The following is a 13,538-nucleotide window of genomic DNA, read 5'->3' as shown; positions in this document are numbered from 1 at the left end:
AGGAGGCATTAGCCTCCTACGCCACTCAGGCTCCTATATATATATATATTATAAAAAAAGTGAGGAAACATGGTGTGGAAGCTTTTTTCCAGGCTACTAAATCTGGACAAGCGTCACAGATTTCTATCAAAGAGGATATCATTGTTACCAAGGTTTTCTCTTCTTCTGGTTCCAGAGTTTTAATTCTAAGACAATAACGTAAGAGACAACAGACTTCGTTGGATCTTGCTGAGGAAATGTTGGCCTAAACGTACTTTGTAGTCTGATTATGAGTTCTCTTTCGCGCCAGCTAAGACTTAAGGAAAAGCAACATGAACCAAGGAGGAAAAAATAGCTCATTGGATACCCAGCCTTGCCCACAATTGGCAGAAAGGGCAGCTTTTTCCCAAAGTGATTTAATTCTTTGACCTTCTATGAAACTTGGGGTCCATGCCAACCCATCACTAAAACCCTACAGCTATTGCTGTTCTTACCACATAGTAAATAAGTAAATAAATAAGTAAGTAAGTAAATTAAAGATGGCAACTTGGCCTAGAAGTGTTATTGAATAAAGGCATTTAATTAATTAATTAGTATCCTGCCTTTATTATTTTTATTAAAAAAAAAAGTTTGGTAATAAAATATCTGTAAGAAAACCACCAAAGCTTAGAGGGCACCAAGGATCTCACATTCAGTGTGTCTCTAGTTTGACAACACAGAGCATTTTATAGCTTGGAAGCGTATGATCTTTTATTTAATCTTAAATTTAATCTTAGATATGGATAGGTAGATAGGAAGGGAGAGAGGGAAGGAGGGATGGATGATAGATAGATAGATAGATAGATAGATAGATAGATAGATAGAGATAAATAGAGATGATAGATGATAGATAGATGAGAGAGATGATAGATAGATGATAGATAGAGAGATAGATATAGATAGATGATAGATCAATGATAGATAGATAGAAAGATAGATAGATAGATAGAGATAGATAGAGATGATAGATGATAGTCACATAGACAGATAAGAGAGAGAGATGATAGATAGATGATAGATAGATAGACAGATAGATATAGATAGATGATAGATCAATGATAGATAGATAGATAGATAGATAGATAGATAGATAGATAGATAGATAGATAGAAAGATAGATAGATAGATAGATAGATAGATAGATAGATAGATAGATAGAGATGATAGATGGCTCTGCGTGCCACCTCGGGCACGTGTGCCATAGGTTTGCCATCACGGGTATAGAGTTCCCAGCCTGAGCAGGGGGTTGGACTAGAAGACCTCCAAGGTCCCTTCCAACTCTGCTATTCTATTCTATTCTATTCTATTCTATTCTATTCTATTCTATTCTATTCTATTCTATTCTATTCCATTCCATTCCATTCCATTCCATTCCATTCTCCTTCAACAAGCTGTAAAACTTTCATCGATGCAAGAGCTGAAATTCCTTGTACTCACTTTCTAGTGGCCAAAAGTGTCACTAGGCTACAAACTAAAGTGTGTGAAATTAATCCGATTTATTCTTTTTGCTCTTCTGCCTCATAAACCCTGTGCACGCACATACAAATCTACCATACACACACAAAATGTACAAATAATCTTTCACGTACCACATGAGAGGCATGCACCCCAAAAGACTTTTTAAAAGCTCCAAATAATCTCAGCTACAGATTTATTTTTTAAAAGAAAAAAATCTTACTTGAAGTGGGAAAGCACATAGAAATAATTACCCCGTTCCTATTGAATTTCCACAATCCGCAAAATGGCTGACCCAAACTGCCATCAAAATTTGAAATGAAATTTCCATTTGCTGAGATGACATTGGGGAGACAAAATTTGACCCACTTGGTAGGTTCATACAACCCCTTTACGACCTGTGGACTTCCATTCCCAGAATTCCTGAGCCAGGAGGCTCACTAAAGAATTCTGGGAGTTGAAGTCAACAGGTCGTATTTGCTCACTCCTGATCTAACAATTCAGCTTTGGTCCATTCGTACTCTTCCAATCTTCAGAAATGCTCACGGAAGAATCTTTTTTGGGAAACTACAGTGAAATAAAGAAGAATTTCTTCTACCATGTTTTTTTTTTCCGGTTCTTAAGCAGCCTCTTATTGAAATCATATCTAAGAACTTAAAAAGCAACATAATGCCAAATTCAAGAATATCAACAATAAGCAGCATAATTAAAATATTTCGGTATTCATCCATGCCCACTCCAGAATGGCCTGAACGAACGTTTTCTAATTGATGTGTAACTAGATCTATAGGATGTTTAAACATCATTTACACAGAGTATCAACATACAAAGGTTGCTTTCAAAGAAATTGGCCTACCTAGCGGCGAAACTATTTTTACAAAAGCGACTCAGCACTGGCCTGAAAAATATCCTTTCTGCTGAGCAAGAAATCTTGGAAATGATTGTTAGCACAGCAATTTGCTGGAAGGAATTACAATCAATTATATGTGACGCATAAGGCTAACTCAAGCCTATTGTACAAGTGCTGCTTGCTTCAAATTTAAGGAGAGCTACGTGTGATTTAAATCACGGCAAATTCGGTATGTTCTAGATGTGAACATGGAGATTGGCAACACGGCCTTGTCAGATACACACGTGCACGCCAGGACTTAATAGATAGACATAAACCTACTTCATCTATAGGGAAAGAAAGTGAAGTTTCATCAAAGACTAGCTGGATCACAACGAAACTGTGATCGGGGTTGATAAATGGACACTTACAGCTTGAAAATTAATGAGTAGTTACAATCGGCCTCTCCTCTCCTCTTCTCTCCCTCAGCCTTGCCCCACAGAATCCTCCCCTAGCCTATCCCCTCCTCTCCCTCAGCCTTGCCCCACAGAAACCTCCCCTATCCTATAACCTTCTCTCCCTCAGCCTTGCCCCACAGAAGCCTCCCCTATCCTATACCCTTCTCTCGAGAGTTATTTTCAAGTTGGGAGGGAGAGTAGAACGTCTAACTAATTAGCATCAGAGCGTGTTATAATACTAATGCTAATAAATACTAATGCTCTGATGGTCATTTCGAAAAATCCTTTCTTAGTGAGCACCTAGAAGCCAAGGGGAACATACGTGGCAAATTTCAAGTTTGTAGGCTTTACGGTTCTGGAGATTTCGTGATTATGGCGTGAGTGGTTTTCGCTTTTATATATAGAGAGATATAGCAATTTCCTCTCCCTTCCCTGAAAAGATTGCACAAACATGGAAGCAAATTTTTTCCTTGTAGTAATCATCACTATCCATCATTTGTCTGAGATGATATATAGAGTCTCCTGCTCAAGCAAGGGGTTGGACTAGAAGACCTCCAAGGCAGTGGTGGGTTCCTCCCGGTTCGGGCCGGTTCTGCCGAGCCATAGCGGTGACGATATGACATCACCGAACCATTTCTGCCCCCCTCACCGCCCCGCCCCCCACACCCACCCCCCGTGTTATTCTTACCTTTTATTTGGCCCCACCCCCAATCTATTGCTGCTTCCTGAGTCCCAGCTGATGGGCTATAAGGAAAAACTCTTGCCGCGGGGCTTCAAAGGGCCGCCCTACAGCTGATCAGTGGTAAAAGGAGTTTGGTGGTAGACCGGTGCCTCCAAAAACAAATGAGTAGACCGGTGCCTGCAAAAATAAATGGGTAGACCAGTGCCTGCAAAAATACATAAGTAGACCAGTGCCTGCAAAAATAAATGGGTAGACCTGTACAGCTCTGCAAGCAGTTAAAAGCCTGGTAGACCAGTACCTCTGCTAAATCCTAAAGAATTGTCACATGACCATCAAGCCACGCCCACAAAATAAGCCACGCCCACAGAACCAGTAATAAAAAAAATTAGAATCCACCCCTGCTCCAAGGCCGTTTCCAACAGTTATTCTGTGTTCTAAAAGTGGACAGTGTGTGGTCTCCTGGAAGAGATGGTTGATAAAACCTGTGGAAATGGCTGTTTGCTTCTGGCCATTTGGTTTTATGGGCGTGAGATTCATGATAGTCAGTTGATAGTGGTAGGAATGGAACATATAGGAAGAGCACGTGTTAGAACGAGAAGAGAAAGGATCAAGAGAATAAGTGCTGAACGAATGAAGATTGAACTTAAGAATGAGTGCCCAATGTGAACAAAGGATGCTAATAGACTGGACATATAGAAAGAATGAATCAGATTGCCAAAAAAAAAGAAAAAATGGGGGAAAAGAGTAAGCAGGTAAATTGGAAAGGAAAAATCAAGAAAATCATGGACGGGTGGAATTAATAAGCTCCTAAAAAAGAGATGAGTTTTTAAGCAAAGTATATATAGATATAGATATATATAGATATATATACAAATACAAACACACACACATATGGCTGCGCGCCAAAGAATGGAGGCCTTTGAACTCTGGTGCTGGAGAAGACACCTGAGAATCCCTTGGACTGCAAGGCGATCAAACCGGTCAGTCCTAGAGGAGATCAACCCTGACTGCTCTTTAGAAGGCAAGATCCTGAAGAGGAAACTCAAATACTTTGGCCACCTCATGAGAAGGAAGGACTCACTGGAGAAGAGCCTAATGCTGGAAAAGTTTGAGGGCAAAAGAAGAAGGAGATGGCAGAGAACGAGGTGGCTGGATGGAGTCACAGAAACAGTCAGTGTGAGCTTAAATGGACTCCAGAGGATGGTAGAGGACAGGAAGGCCTGGAGGAACGTTGTCCATGGGGTCGCAATGGGTCAGACACAGGGGTGAAATCCAATTTTTTTTCCTTACCGGTTCTGTGGGTGTGGCACGGTGGGCGTGGCAAGGGAAGGATATTGCAAAATCTCCATTCCCACCCCACTCCAGGGAAAGGATACTGCAAAATCTCCATTCCCTCCCCGCCTGGGGGAAGGATATTGCAAAATCTCCATTCCTACCCCACTCTGGGCCCAGAGTGGTATCTCCAAACTACTCAAAATTTCTGCTACCGGTTCTCCAGAACCTGTTAGAACCTGCTAGATTTCACCCCTGGTTGGACACGACTTCGCGACTAACAACAACCAATATAAGGATAATTTGCAAGCATCCAAAGGTATGGAAATGTACATCAGAGCAAACTAGTTTTAGATACATTTTTTTTTCACATCCCAGGCTTTTAATTTCTTGGATTTACAATGTCTTCATTCCTTCTCTGCAATCTGTTTAACAACGCTTAACCCCCAAGGGGACAGTGTGATGGGTAGGGATGAATGTATATTTAATTTTGAAATCAGTGGGTGAAACTGTGTCACCAAAAGGAAGAGCTGAAATGTACACTCCAGGTGGAGGGCTGACAAAAGAACTGTTTCCATTCCCCATTCATCTTCTTTTAAAATCAAAATGAGAATTAACTGTAGCGATGCCAAAATAAAAAAAAAATAATAAAATAAAAAATGCCAGCCTTTTATTATTCAATGTATTTGTTGCAGAGAAAGCCCAGATGTTCAACATGGGAGATCCTTCAATTGCAATAGTTAGGCAATTAGTGCCTTATGTTCCTGTTGCTTAGGGGTTTTTTCGCAGTGCTGAGGTTGTGTAATTCAGCTCCTATATATTGTATTGAATCGTACTGAAAATGTCATCCTTCGTCTTTCCGAGTTCAGACACATTCAGAATTGCTCAAGGCAGAAGATCCATCAAAACGCTGTTGTCTAAAGAGGGAAGTATAACAGGCTCAGTATTATATTTATGCCAAGTAGACTATAGTTTAAAAAAGGTGATGCTAAATCTCTGTTGTAATAGAAGTGTTAGGGAAAAAAAAGACACGTTGTGGATTGTGTAATGGAAGATTAATGGATCTGTCATCTGGGTATCAGAGCTTTCTTCGGGCAACCCAATTTAAGGAGTGACAGAATGAAAATGTGTTGAAAATCTGAAGCACTATCCAAAGGATTACAGCCTATTGTTAAGAAAGTTTATATTAACCGTTTAGCCCTTAATTTGGGGGTTAAGATTTAAATTTTTAATGGGTCTATCTTTGATCCGTGATTTTTCATGGTTTACAAAACCCTCTCCCATTTATCCCCTTAACAATTATTAAGGGGAAAAATACAAAGCTTTAAATGTCCAAATGTGATAATTATACTGACACCAACAGCTGTACAGACAAATCTGTTAGGAAAAATGCATTTTCTAAACAGCAACTTCTCTGTAGGGCTTGCTACGAAACAGGACCAGGAAGAATACAGAATAATAGGATTGGAAGGGACTTTGGAGGTTTAGTCCAAATCTCTGCTCATGATCCTATACCCGTGATGGCGAACCTATGGCACGCATGCCACAGGTGGCACGTGAAGCCGTATCTGTGGGCACACGAGCATTGCCCTAGCTCAGCTCCAGCACACATGTGCGCCGGCCACTTGATTTTCAGCCCTTCTGGGCCAACCAGAAGTCAGGAAACGGGCTGTTTCTGGCCTCCGGAGGGGGTGCGAAAGGCAGTTTTCACCCTACCCGGGCTCCTAGAAAGCCTTTGGAGCCTGGGGAGGGTGAAAAATGGGCCTTCCGGGCCCACTGAAAGTTGGGAAGTGGGCCATTTCTGGCCTTCAGAGGCCTCTGAGGAGTGGGGAAGCCGTTTTCGCCCTCCCCAAGCTCCAAGAAAGCCTCTGGAGCCTGGGGAGGGCGAAAAACAGGCCTACCGGGCCCACCATGCCATCGCGTGCCAAAAGTGGGGGGAGCGCGGGGGGGTCACACACGCATGTGGGGGGGCAGGGTGCATTGAATTATGGGAGTGGGCATGCACATGCACAAACCCCCCTCTCTCCCCCCGCTTTTGGCACATGATGGCAAAAAGGTTAGCCATCTCTGCCCTATACTCTTCTGGAGAATAGAATAGAATAGAATAGAATAGAATAGAATAGAATAGAATAGAATAGAATAGAATAGAATAGAATAGAATAGAATAGAATAGAATAGAATAGAATAGAATAGAATAGAATTCTTTATTGGCCAAGTGTGATTGGACACACAAGGAATTTGTCTTTGGTGCATACGCTCTCGGAGTACATAAAAGAAAAGATACGTTCATCAAGAATCATAAGGTACAACACTTAATGATAGTCATAGGGTACAAATAAACAATCAGGAAACAATATAAATATAAATAGTAAGGATACAAGCAACAAAGTTACAGCCATACAGCCATAAGTGGAAGGAGATGGGTGGTGGGATCGATGAGAAGATTAATAGTAGTGCAGACTTAGTAAATAGTTTGACAGTGTCCATTTCTTCTTAAAAAACAACAGTGATGGGGCACCCACAACATCTGGAGACAAGCCCTTCAACTGATTAATCATTCTCACTGTCAGGAAATTTCTCCTTAGTTCTAGGTTGAATCTCTCTTCAATAATCTTCTACCTGTTATTTCTTGTCCTATCCTCGGGTGCTATGGAGAATACGTCGATCTCCTCATCTCTGTGACAGCTCTTCAAGTACTGGAAAACTGCCATCATGTCACCCCTAGTCCTTCTCTTTGTTAGACTGCTAGACAAGCTAGACCTCCTTTCCTTAGATGGTTCAAACTACCTCTCCAAGATGTTTCCATTTAGATTCCTGTACACTGTACAGGAAACTCAAATACTCAAGGACCGGTCAATCCTAGAGGAGATCAACCCTGACTGCTCTTTAGAAGGCCAGATCCTGAAGATGAAACTCAAATATTTTGGCCACCTAATGAGAAGGAAGGACTCACTGGAGAAGAGCCTAATGCTGGGAAGGATTGAGGGCAAAAGAAGAAGGAGACGACAGAGAACGAGGTGGCTGGATGGAGTCACTGAAGCAGTCGGCGTGAAATTAAATGGACTCTGGGAGATGGTAGAGGACAGGAGGGCCTGAAGGAACATTGTCCATGGGTCGCGATGTGTCGGACACGACTTCGCTACTAACAACGACGACGATACTGTACAGAAATTCAGATCCCAGGGCACAAGCAAGACAAGAAACAATGGATGGATACTAATCAAGGAGAGAAGCAATCTAGAACTAAGGAGAAATTTCCTAACAGTGAGAACAATTAACCAGTGGGATGGCTTGCCTTCAGAAGTTGTGGGTGCTCCATCACTGGAGGTTTTGAAGAAGAGACTGGACAGCCATTTGTCTGAAATGCTATAGGTTGCCTGCTCAAATAGTGGGTAGGACTAGAAGACTTCCAAGGTCCCTTCCAACTCTCTTATTCTATGTTCTATGGACCTTCAGTAATTGACAATAATTGAAGTTCCATCCTGTTATTCATTCTGCTTTCTCACATTTCGTTTCATGGAAGCATAACCCATGTCTTTTCATTGGTTCAGCAGCTTCTACCAGACTCCACTCACACTTATCTTGATAATCTTATATTTTCATCTCAGGTTTATTATTTTACACAGAAAAGCACAGTGTCTGACCAAAAAAGCCTATATATTTAGCTTTAAGAAAACATAATTCTAGGCATTATAACTCTTTTCATTTCATAAGAGTTTATTTTAAAGGGCACAACATAACTGAAATTTAAGATTAAACGCCTCCCTGAAATAAAAGAGCTAAGCTCTTGCTTTAAGTTTTATCATCAATTTTATAGTGGTTTTTAAGCTATAATCTAATTTTACTCATTATGATTCTAGCTTGAGGAAGCCTCTGAAATAATTGCATCCATCTTGAAATTGTTAATATCCAAATGTTTATGGAAGAATAAATAACTTTCTATACTTAGAAGACTGAGTCAGAATATTACTGAACGTTTAAGTGTCTAGACACCTAATCCTTCAGCTACTATTCAGTAACCCCAAACTGGAAGACATGAGATCCTGGCCATCACATGTGCAAGAAAGAGAAAATGCAAAACCTGAGGCCAGGATGAAGCTACATCTTCAGTCTCTAATCTCAAAAGAGTAACATGGAGCTGACTGTTCTTAAAATATGAGCATCATCTATTCACTGAACAAACTAGGCTTTTTTGTGTGTGTGGTGGGTTAATCTGGAGGAGCCACAGCAATTAACAGAATAACAGAGTTGGAAGGGACCTTGGAGGTCTTCTAGTCCAACCCCTACTCAAGCAGATCTATAGCATTCCAAACAAGTGACTCTTCTTAAAAGCCTCCAGTAATGGAGCACCCATAACTTCTGTTCCACTGGTGAATTGTTCTCACTGTCAGGAAATTTCTCTTTAGTTCTAGGTGGCTTCTCTCCTTGGTTAGTTTCCACCTACCCATGTTTCCCCGAAAATAAGACCCCGTCTTATATTTTTTTGAACCCCGAAATAAGTGCTTGGCCTTATTTGTCGCTGCGTTTTTGTATTTACCAGCAGAGCTCATTATTTCTGGACTGTCAGACTTTCCGTAGCTTGCCAAAATTTCTTATCAGTTACTGATACTACATATATCCGCATTCCTTTCTTTCTACTTCACACTTTTCTTTGTTCTCTTGCCAGAGACGTCCGGCTGCTGAGAAGTAGCCGGTAGGAACTTTGCAAAAATGTAACAATTAATTATTTAGATAGTTAGATGTTTTATTTTCTTTACAATAAATATGAGTTTATTAGAAGATGTATTCCGGTTTTATTTTTCAAAGGTATACACAAGGAAAATGCCACGATCCAGGCAATTACCCCAGGAAGGTAACAGGGCTAATTGCCTCTGACATTATTTTCAGGGAGGTCTTATTATTTTGGGGCACATGGAGCAAGACTGGGCTCCTCTTGCCGTCTTACCTGATTTCCAGCTCATCGTTTAAATATTTTCAGGGAGGGCTCATTTTCAGGGAGGCTTATTTTAGCTCATGCACTCAAAAGCCCGATTCGGCTTATTATCAGGGGATGTCTTATTTTCGGGGAAACAGGATATTGTTTCTTGGCTGATGCTTCGGAAAATAGATCAAACCCCATCTTCTTTGTGGCAGTCCCTCAAATATTGGAACACTGCTATCATATCACCCCCCCCACCCGCAGCCCTTCTTTTCACTAGACTAGAAATACTAAATAATTACTAGACATACTAGACAATTAACCCAGAGAAGAAGGAATCTGACTTCCCACTGGGAAATACTCAAGAAGTGAATTACAATGAAAATCCCATTATGAGCATTTCGGCCTCTCCCTTATCCGGATAACTAATATCACTAACCCACACAGACAAAATATGTTGAATTAAATTGTACAAAACTTAAACGCTACACTAAGAAGAATGTATTATATCACCAGCCCTTTAAAAAAGCATCAACGCTTGATTTATTCTGCTACTGTTTTGCAGCAACCCAAGTGCGAGTCCCTTGGATTGCAAGGCAAACAAACCGGTCAGTCCTAGAGGAGATCAACCCTGACTGCTCTTTAGAAGGCAAGATCCTGAAGAGGAGACTCAAATACTTTACGGGACCGCCTACTACCACAAGCAGCCTCCCACCGGCCGGTACGCTCTCATAGAGAGGGGCTCCTCCGGGTGCTGTCAGCTAAACAATGTCGACTGGCGGCCCCCAGGGGGAGGGCCTTCTCTGTGGGGGCACCCACTATCTGGAACGAGCTCCCCCCAGAGATACGGAGGATCCCGGATCTGCGCACTTTCCGCCGTGCTCTTAAGACTCTCCTATTCCAGCAAGCCGGCCTGGCCTAATTTTCTCCCCTGTTTTAAAATTCTTTTAAATCGAAATTTTAATCTGTTTTAAATTATTGGGATTTTTAATTGTCTCGGGCTAAATTATTTAATCTGGTTTTAATTATGTTTTTAACTTTTGAAACTATGTATTTTATTTTGTGCCTGTTCACCGCCCTGAGTCCTTCGGGAGTAGGGCAGTATATAAATCTAATAAAACAATAAAACAAACTTTGGCCACCTAATGAGAAGGAAGGACTCACTGGAGAAGAGCCTGATGCTGGGAATGATTGAGGGCAAAAGAAGAAGGGGACGGCAGAGAACAAGGTGGCTGGATGGAGTCACTGAAGCAGTCAGCCCGAGTTTAAATGGAGTCCAGAGGATGGCAGAGGACAGGAAGGCCTGGAGGAACGTTGTCCATGGGGTTGCGATGGGTCGGACACAACTTCGCAACTAACAACATCTCTTTCTGCCCTAAGGACAGAAGAACGGGGTCGGTTTTATCTGACGCATTTTATCTGATAAAAAATAAACTAAACTCAGGCCAAACGGCAGAGTTGTTTTATGAATTCTGATATGTTTTATTCAACTCTACTCTTGCTGGTTGAGCAACTTCATAATTACAAGTGGGTCAAAGAACAATGTTGTAGGGTAAAATATAAAAAAAAAGGAAGAAGAAGAATTGACAGCAGATCCCTGGCAGAAAAACTGAAGGGAAATAGGCAGGAGGAGGGTATCATCATAAACATAAAATCTCTCCAAATAAACAGCCAAAACCCACTTTAGTGACTAAAAAAGTAAATTTCCACCCACTGGCACAGCATAATTCCAAGCTCTTCCTAAACTTGACAATATTCCAGGAATCTCATCTACCAATTCACAGGCAGATATAGTAGGTTTTTAACACTATTTTTCATTATTCGGGTTCTGTCTCCTCAATGTCTGCACCTAAAACCAACCTAAATATTTTGTTAGAAGATGGTATTTAACAGGATGCAAGTCATATTACTTTTAAAAAAGAAAACCACATACATTTTCTAGTATTTTTCCTCACAGAAATCACCCACCTCCAAGATACACACCCAACCTACCTTACCCAGCAGCTTGTATTCAGATCTACCAACCTACAGAAGATCATCCTACATACTTTAATTATTAACGAACGACTAGGAGTTCCAGATTCCGATTCAGAATAACAGAGTTGGAAGGGACTTTGGAGGACGTCTAGTCCAACCCCCTGTTCAAGCAGGAGACCCTATACCCGTGATGGTGAACCTATGGCACACGTGCCACAGGTGGCACGCGTAGCCATATCAGTGGGCATCCCAGCTCAGCTCTGGCACCAGCCAGCTGAGTTTCGGGCCTTCTGGGTCCACCAGAAGTAGGGAAATAGGCTGTTTCCTGCCTCCAGAAGGCTTGGGGAAATGGGGGAGGCCCATTTTTCTTTCTCACCTGACTCCAGATCCTCTCTATGCGTCTGGGGAGGGCGAAAACAGCCTTCCCACCCTCTCGGAGGCCCAAAAAGGCCCGTTTCCCAACTTCCAGTTGGACAGGAAGTGACTTTTTTGCTGTCCCCAGCCTCCAGAGACTCCTAGAGAGGAGGTGGGGGAGTCTGTTTTCACCCTCCCCAAATGCATAGAGAGGATTTGGAGCCAGGTGAGAAAGAAAAATGGGCCTACTGGGCCATCACGTGCCAGGACCGGGGAGGAGGGGGGTCATGTGTGCATACGTGAGCGCCTAGAATTATGGGTTTGGGCACGCATGTGCGCGAACCTCCCCCCCCCCTTCCTGGCACGCGATATCAAAAAAGTTAGCCATCACTGCCCTATACCATTTCAGACAAATGGCTGTACAATCTTTCCTTGAAAACCTCCATTGATGGAGCAGCCACAACTTCTGAAGGCAAAAGTCGTTTCATTGGTTAACTGTTCTTGCTGACAGGAAATTTCTGCTTAGTTCTAGGTTGCTTCTCTCCTTGATTAGTTTCCATCCATTCTTTCTCGTCTTGCCTTCTGGTGCTTTGGAAACTAGGTTGACCCCCATCTTCTTTGTGGCAGCCCCTCAAATATTGGAACGCTCTCATGTCGCCTGTTGTGACCCAGGCCCACGAAGTTGATATTAAATGCAAAACAGTTCCAAAAAACAAAACAGATTTTATTAAAACAGCTGAGAATTAAATCATTCTCACCTTATTCTAAATGAAATGAAAGCAAAGTCCTCAAAACACCAGTCTTTAGTTTATCTCTGACCTTGGGATAATTAGGCAAACTGCCAAAGGCTTTTCTTGGCAACAGTTCAGGAACAGAAGAAATAACTACACCCAAACAAGAAGCAATTCTCTCAGAGGTTGTTTTCTGGCAAAGAGGCCAAGAGCCATTGCTGGTCTTTTAAGCCTTCTGGGAGGGGCCAATCATCTCTTGGCCCTACTTGCGAGTCGTCCTCTCTGCTGTAGCTGCTCCTGCCTTCTGGCAGCTCTTCTCATACGTGCACTAGGAACAGGCTCCTCCTGTTCCTCTGCTTCTCTACTGTCAGCCTTTGGAGACTCCGGAGTCTGCACATCACTCCCCGATGGCCCTGGGCCCATCTCTGCCTCCGACGCAGAATCCTCATCCGGGCCTTCCCCAGCCTCCAGGACTGGCCCATGTTCTTCCTCAGCCTCATTGCTGTCCGACTCCGCTGCCAACTCCGCAGGCTGCTGGCGGACCACAACACCTTCAACATTCGTGGCTTCCTCTACTGTATCCTAATTCCCGGGATGAAATCCTGCAGGTTCTGACAGCTTCTGGAGAACTGGCAGCAGAAATTTTGAATAGTTTGGAGAACCGGCAAATACCATCTCTGGCTGGCCCCAGAGTGGGCAGGATTTGGGAATTTTGCGGTATCCTTCCCCTGCCACACCCACCAAGCCACACCCACAAAACCGGTAGTAAAAAAAAATTGGATTTCACCACTGCCTAATTCCTACTTTCATTGCATCTTTATTGCCATTTCAGAATCAAGAATTC

The 13,538-nt window shown here is 42.4% G+C and overlaps 1 protein-coding gene across 3 annotated transcripts in view; it reads right to left on the bottom strand.

Annotated features, from left to right (window-relative positions):
• Nucleotides 1–13,538, bottom strand: part of CCDC91 (coiled-coil domain containing 91) — a 138,273-nt gene that overhangs the window by 93,109 nt on the left and 31,626 nt on the right. The window lies entirely within an intron of this gene.

The sequence above is a fragment of the Pantherophis guttatus genome, chromosome 7 (assembly GCF_059756535.1).
Source record: "Pantherophis guttatus breed Tessera chromosome 7, ASM5975653v1, whole genome shotgun sequence".
Classification (NCBI taxonomy): domain Eukaryota; kingdom Metazoa; phylum Chordata; class Lepidosauria; order Squamata; family Colubridae; genus Pantherophis; species Pantherophis guttatus.
This window is presented reverse-complemented; position numbering and strand designations above follow the sequence as displayed.